Source organism: Urocitellus parryii, chromosome 12 (genome assembly GCF_045843805.1).
Source record: "Urocitellus parryii isolate mUroPar1 chromosome 12, mUroPar1.hap1, whole genome shotgun sequence".
Classification (NCBI taxonomy): domain Eukaryota; kingdom Metazoa; phylum Chordata; class Mammalia; order Rodentia; family Sciuridae; genus Urocitellus; species Urocitellus parryii.
This window is the reverse complement of record NC_135542.1, coordinates 60,117,523-60,123,620: the sequence shown is the minus strand read 5'-3', so window position 1 is coordinate 60,123,620 and position 6,098 is coordinate 60,117,523. Positions and strand designations below refer to the sequence as shown.

Sequence of the window (6,098 nt, the reverse complement as noted above, 5' to 3'; positions counted from 1 at the left end):
ACTGGAGAAAAATACACAATGCTAAAGACCTTGTTTCTGAGCCCAGGAAGCCATGAAGTTTTTCAGAGAAGAGGTGATAATTGGAGCTGTTTTTGTCAATACCAGGTGAAGGAAGCTCTGACGGCCTCTGCAACACTCACCACACCCCCCACCCCAGCCAAATCCAAGTCTCCAAGTCCAGCCTATGTGGTTCATTTGTACAACTACCATCAATTATAAGAAATATTGATGCATAAACTATATTAAAGTATGTCATATTGGTCGATAGCACTCAGATCTACACAGATCCAGAGCCGTTTCGCGTACCCACTAGCAGCCCTGAATCAACTTTTCTAGTATCTTCTTAATATTTGTGCTTTGTGCATCCCCTTGACCTGTCTGCTAAAGAAACCATCTCTGGATTGAACTTTCATTCTATTTAATATTTCTTTCTTTAAGACAGCCATAATCTTTAAGGGATCATTCTCATTCATCATTTTTTCTACAATAAATATTTTCATAGCAAAAGAAACCCCATTATGTTCATTAGACTTTCCTTAAATATTTATCAGTTAAAACACTATTCGATAGTAAAGAAATATCATAAACTAGGTGTTGTAAATGATATTTATTTCTCACAGCTCTAGAGGTTGAGAAGTTCAACAACAAAGCATTAGGCAGATTCAGTGTCTGATGAAAGCTAACTTTCTGATTTCTAATATCTTAGTAGAAGAGGCGAAGGATTCTTTTACATAAGGACACTAACTCCAGTCCTTAAGGCCCTACTCTCCTGAGTTCATCACTTCCCAAAGACCCCAACTTTTTAATATCACTTTGGGGGTTAAGATTTCAACATATGAATTTTAGGGGAACACATACATTTATAGATTCCACAATCATGTTTTGAGGCAAGGAACATTTGGCCACAAGGTTTAGAGCAAGAAAAGTGGAGATTCAGTGGAGACCAGGTGAAGGAAGCTAAGGTGATTTGTTCAAATAATTGGGCAGAGGGTGTTTGGGCATGTGGGAGAGACTCTTGTGTCAGATTTTTCAGGGTGGCACTGGTTCTTTTGAGTGTCAAATGGAGAGACTTACAAATAGCAGGTGTAAAGGCTGTTCTACATAACTGAGGGGAGGAGGCAACTAAACCTGCTTTACCCCAGCCCCAGAATGCAAATGTTCAAGCTCCCCAAATCAGAAGTCCAGTTGATCCTCCTCCAAGTCTCCAGCACCTCTCCCAAAGGGTCCTTTGGGGACAGTGCATTCCTGGTCCTATCCTGATTTGCTAGTAGATGGATACCAGTGACTAGAAGTTCTTGTTGCATCATGCAGAGACACAGAAGCTAACCAAAGTCTCCATCTTCTGAAATGACTATAGGGCACCAGAAATCTCCCCATAACGAATATATAGAGGTTCTTCCATGCTCACCTCAGAGAAAAAGCAGCTGGTCTGGAGGATACTGGAGGGGAAAGCTCTTTCATTATCTGACATGAGGCAGCAATGATCCCTCACAGCTGGACACCAAAGGACACCTTCTCAAAGAGGAGGGGCCTAGGGTTTGGGAAGTGGCTGAGTCTTCCCTGCAGAAGACCACAGAGTAGTCAAGAGCAGTGGGCACTGTTTCTGCAGCAGGGACAATGGGAGGTGCTTAGGACCCTGCTCTGCTAGCTGCTGGGCTTTGGAATGGAGCAGTCCTCCATCACCCTCAGTCAAGGAGGTCATGGATTTCAAAACATGCTACCCCCAAAGAGGGCAACTTGGCATTTGAGAAAACAGCAGATGCTGTCTATATCATGTAAATTTTTAATAGAGTTTCTCTGGTTAAGCTGTCTTTTGTCCTAGGGACCTCAGCCAGGAACACAGGATGGGGAAGGAAAAGGAATTTCTCCTTCCTTACAAAGGCCAAAGTAGCATACCAGACAAGCCATCCTGGATCTCAAATGCTTCCTCCTCCACTGTCTCACGGCATCACCTGCCTGGTGGGCCAATCTTTAGTAAAGCCCCAAAAGAAAAAGATTTCAGTCTCTCCCTGTCTGAGGAATTCCAAGGTAAACCTCACTCTTGAGCTACACTGGAAAAAAGCTCATCTCTTGCTAAGGAAAAGAAAAAGCACAACTTCATCCAGAAGGAACGCTGCTGCATAGTGAGGGCCATAGTCAGGGGGGTTGACACTACTGTCCAAACCACGGGCAGTGAGGCTGGCTGTCTCACAGAAACCCGTGCTATTTGACCCGGCTTTACTAATCCGACTTCATTTCAATCACACTAGACTTTTTTTTTTTTTTTTTCCCATCTGTTTTCTCACGAGAAGGTGGATAATAAGCCTGTAGCCAAGAAAAAGAGAAGGTAAGCAGGAAAGATCTTAATGCAAAGGAGGGACATTTAAATAAGCCTCCTTTGCAGCTGTATCCCAGAGCAGTCAGGCTGAGGTGGAATAGAAGAAATAGAATAGGTAGAAGGAGACGAACAGGGAATGAGAGACTCTAACTTCCAATCTAAAAACTCCCTTCCCTTCAACCTCCCAGGCCTGTTTTTTTTTTGTTTGTTTGTTTGTTTATCTAGGCCTAAATTCTTTTTTTTTTTTTTTAAGAGAGAGTGAGAGAGGAGAGAGAGAGAGAGAGAGAATTTTTAATATTTATTTTTTAGTTCTCGGCGGACACAACATCTTTGTTGGTATGTGGTGCTGAGGATCGAACCCGGGCCACACGCATGCCAGGCGAGCCCTCCACCGCTTGAGCCACATCCCCAGCCCTAGGCCTAAATTCTTAAAACATCCAATAAAATTGTAGAGTATCTCACTTGCTTACAGAATGTATTTATAGACCAAGTAAAAGAAGCCTAGAGAGAAATGTTAAAGATCCATGATATGGGAGCAATCTAATTGACTAGATGATAGCAGCAGCAGCTATGGACTAGATAATATCAACCTGAAGATTCTAAGAAGAACCAGATCTCTGTGGCCCACTCTGTGCTCCACCATCAAAAGAATCAAGTTCATTAGGCTGATGCTACTTGTATGCTTCTCATGGTCCCCATTTACATAGTTTCCTTTTAAAAAAAAGATTGAGACCCCCCAAAGCATGTCTGACTCTCCATTTCCTGTACCCCTCTACCTTTGAGTGCATATCCTGCTCTAGTATTTGTTTTCCTGAATAAATCTTGCTGTCCTAAATAAATCTCCACTTGTGCATTTTTTTAAAAAATTTTTTAGTTATAGATGGACACAATATCTTTATTTTATTCATTTATTTTTAGGTGGTGGTGAGGATCAATCCCAGTGCCTCATGCATGGTGAGGCAAGCGCTCTATCACTGAGCCAAAACCCCAGCCCTCCACTTGTGATTCCTTTGACATATATTTCTGTGATGTAGGTCAAGAACCTGCCAGAGGGATGAAAGAGTTGAGATTCCCTTTTCTCTTTTGAGGATCTCTTTGGACTCCATCTAGTGACAAGGAAACAAAGTCTAGAAAGTCTAGGCCATTTATCCTTACCGTGGATAAGACAGGTGCTGAAGGGGAGGGCGGGATTTCACATAACATGAGGCCCACCTGCGCTTGTAGATGGGCAGTGCTAATATATCTACTTTCCTGCCCTTTGCCTTCATCATTCATGCCAGACAATTCAGAGTTGAGTATGTGGAATTGCCAATTGACAGAATGACCCAACCCTGGGGAGACAAACAAGAATCGAGGTCACATTACCCATCCCAAAGAGGCCCCTAAATCCTCTTATAATCACAGTATTGCTGTCAGAACAGGATCCAGACCATTGTCTTTTTAAATATTTCTCTCACCCAAGAAGCAAGCAAACAATAATCATGTCTGAATCAATGTCTTAAATTCTATGCTATAGGAAAACAAAGACTCTTTGTGTTGAATTGGATAATCCCACTGAGCCAATTTGCAGGAGACCGGTCCTATTCCTTTCTTTTCTGAGAGGGAGATTCTTATAACACCTTCCCAACCACAGTGAACATCAACTCATTATTGTGTAAGACAATAAGGCCTTCAAGAGGGAGTGGAATATACAAATATTAAGATACTCAGCTATTCTGATTTTACCTTTTCACAAGTCAATTTTTTAAAAATAAATATTCACAGCCAGGCACTGTGGTACACCACTTGTAATCCCAGAAACTCAGCTCACATTTCTGAGAGGTCAGCCTCAGAAACTTAGTGAGGCCCTAAGCAACTTAGAACCTGTCTTCAAATTTTAAAAATGGCTGGAAATATAGCTCAGTGGTAAAGTACCTCTGGGTTCAATCCTCAGTACCAAAAATATTTGCAAATTTGAATATATTCAGATATTTGTTCCTAGCTAGGGACCCTCTTTTATTAGTTCTTTCCTCTTGTAAAATAAAGACAAAAATCTACTCTCCCACATCCACATCCTGCTCAGTAAACTACTTTCTGTTGACATATATATAAGATTTCCTCAATCCTAAGATATATATGTTTCCACATGTTACATTTCTGAAATTAAATGAGTCTTACAATTAGTATAAACATCCAATGTAGTGTTTGGTCAAAATGTTGTTTTTAAATAAAGTATTCTAGAAACCAAAAAACTTCTTTCCCTGTGGTCATAAAAATCTTTCTCTTCAGAAGGTAAGTTCCCCGTTCCCTGGCCTCCAGTGAAAGGGCTGGTATTCTTGTTCTGTAGCAGGTAAAGAAGCATCAGAAAACATACCAGCACTGGGTGTGGTGGCTCATGCCTGTAAACTCAGCCTCTCGGGAGGCTGAAGCAGGAGGATCACAAGTTCAAAGCCAGCCTCAGCAACTTAGTGAGGTCCTAAGCAACTAAGTGAGACCCTGTCTCAAAATAAAAAAGCCAAAGAGGGCTGGAGATGAGGCTCAATGGTTAAGCACCCTGGGTTCAATCCAGAGGCCCGAGGCGGGGGAGGGGGTAGGCAAAACCAAAAAGAAAGAAAAGAAAATATACCAGCACTAACAACTAAATCTGGGACTTCTGAGGTCTCTCAATAGTTGCTGTTCTCACTAGTCTGAGCTGTCCGGCCTGCATTCTGATACCAGCTCCTTCAAGGGCTTTGCAAATTCCAGTTAGTTACTTTGACCCTACAAGCCTCACCGGCCAATTGGTAATGAAGTAACACCAATTTCATAGGTCTGTTAGGAAGTTACCTTACATCATTCATGTCATCTCAGCAGTGTCATAGAGGGTGTGGTACATGTAAGCGTTCAATAATGTGAGCTATTATGTTAACTGATAAACGAATGATTACAGCAAGGAAATGAGGCATAACCAGGAGTTATGCATGGTGAGGCAAGCGCTCACTTCTTAACAGGCTAGAATTGGTTTAGAGAAAGGTAAACGGAGTAAAAGACTATGCTCTTAGAGTTGGGGAGAAAAATGAAAGAAAGGTAATGATGTTGAAAAGAGAATGGGAAGGAAGAAGAAAGGCACAATATGTATTTATGGAAATTTGATTTAAAAAGCTAAAGAGTAAATTTTGATCCAGCAAGTAAACTAGACAGGATATATAGAGTCCAGAGAGCTTCCTGACTTCCTGTCTCCAGCATGATACAGATTTTTCCTTTGCCTGATCTCAGTGTTACCCTGGGCAACAGCTGATTGGTCTGGAAGGGATGCTTCTTTACAAGATTATGACATTATGTAGTTCCTTCCGTAGACTTTAGTCAAGAACTCTGACATCTTGATATTACCAGATTAGATGCTAAAACAGCAAGAAAATGACCAGAACTTGCAGGGGGGAAAAATTAATGTATGCAACAATTCAGATATGGCAGAAGTGAAGTCAATGTTCCAGAAAGTTCTTCCAAACCAAGGGCAGTTGTCTGGGGAATGCGTAATCACAATGGTGCTGTGTAAACCCAACTTTTACCCTTAAAATCTTTGACTCTGGAAAAACTGGAGAAAATGCAGCAAGCAGCACAGGATACAATTCACCATCAAGAAATGTCAGAAAAAGAACACAGCAGCAAATAACCCACTGATGAGAACTTACCATAGGGAACACCCTACCTTATCTACCTACCACTTGATAACTAAAAAAAATCTTCTGCGGCTGTATGCTGAAAGTAGTATTTAATAACACTAGTAAAATTCATAATTCACATAAATGAAAATAAAACCCCC

General features: G+C 41.3%; 1 pseudogene; it reads left to right on the top strand.

Annotated features, from left to right (window-relative positions):
* The first annotated feature begins 5,742 nt into the window (after positions 1-5,742).
* On the top strand, positions 5,743-5,956 carry LOC113194670 (BBSome-interacting protein 1 pseudogene; annotated as a pseudogene).
* Positions 5,957-6,098: the final 142 nt, after the last annotated feature.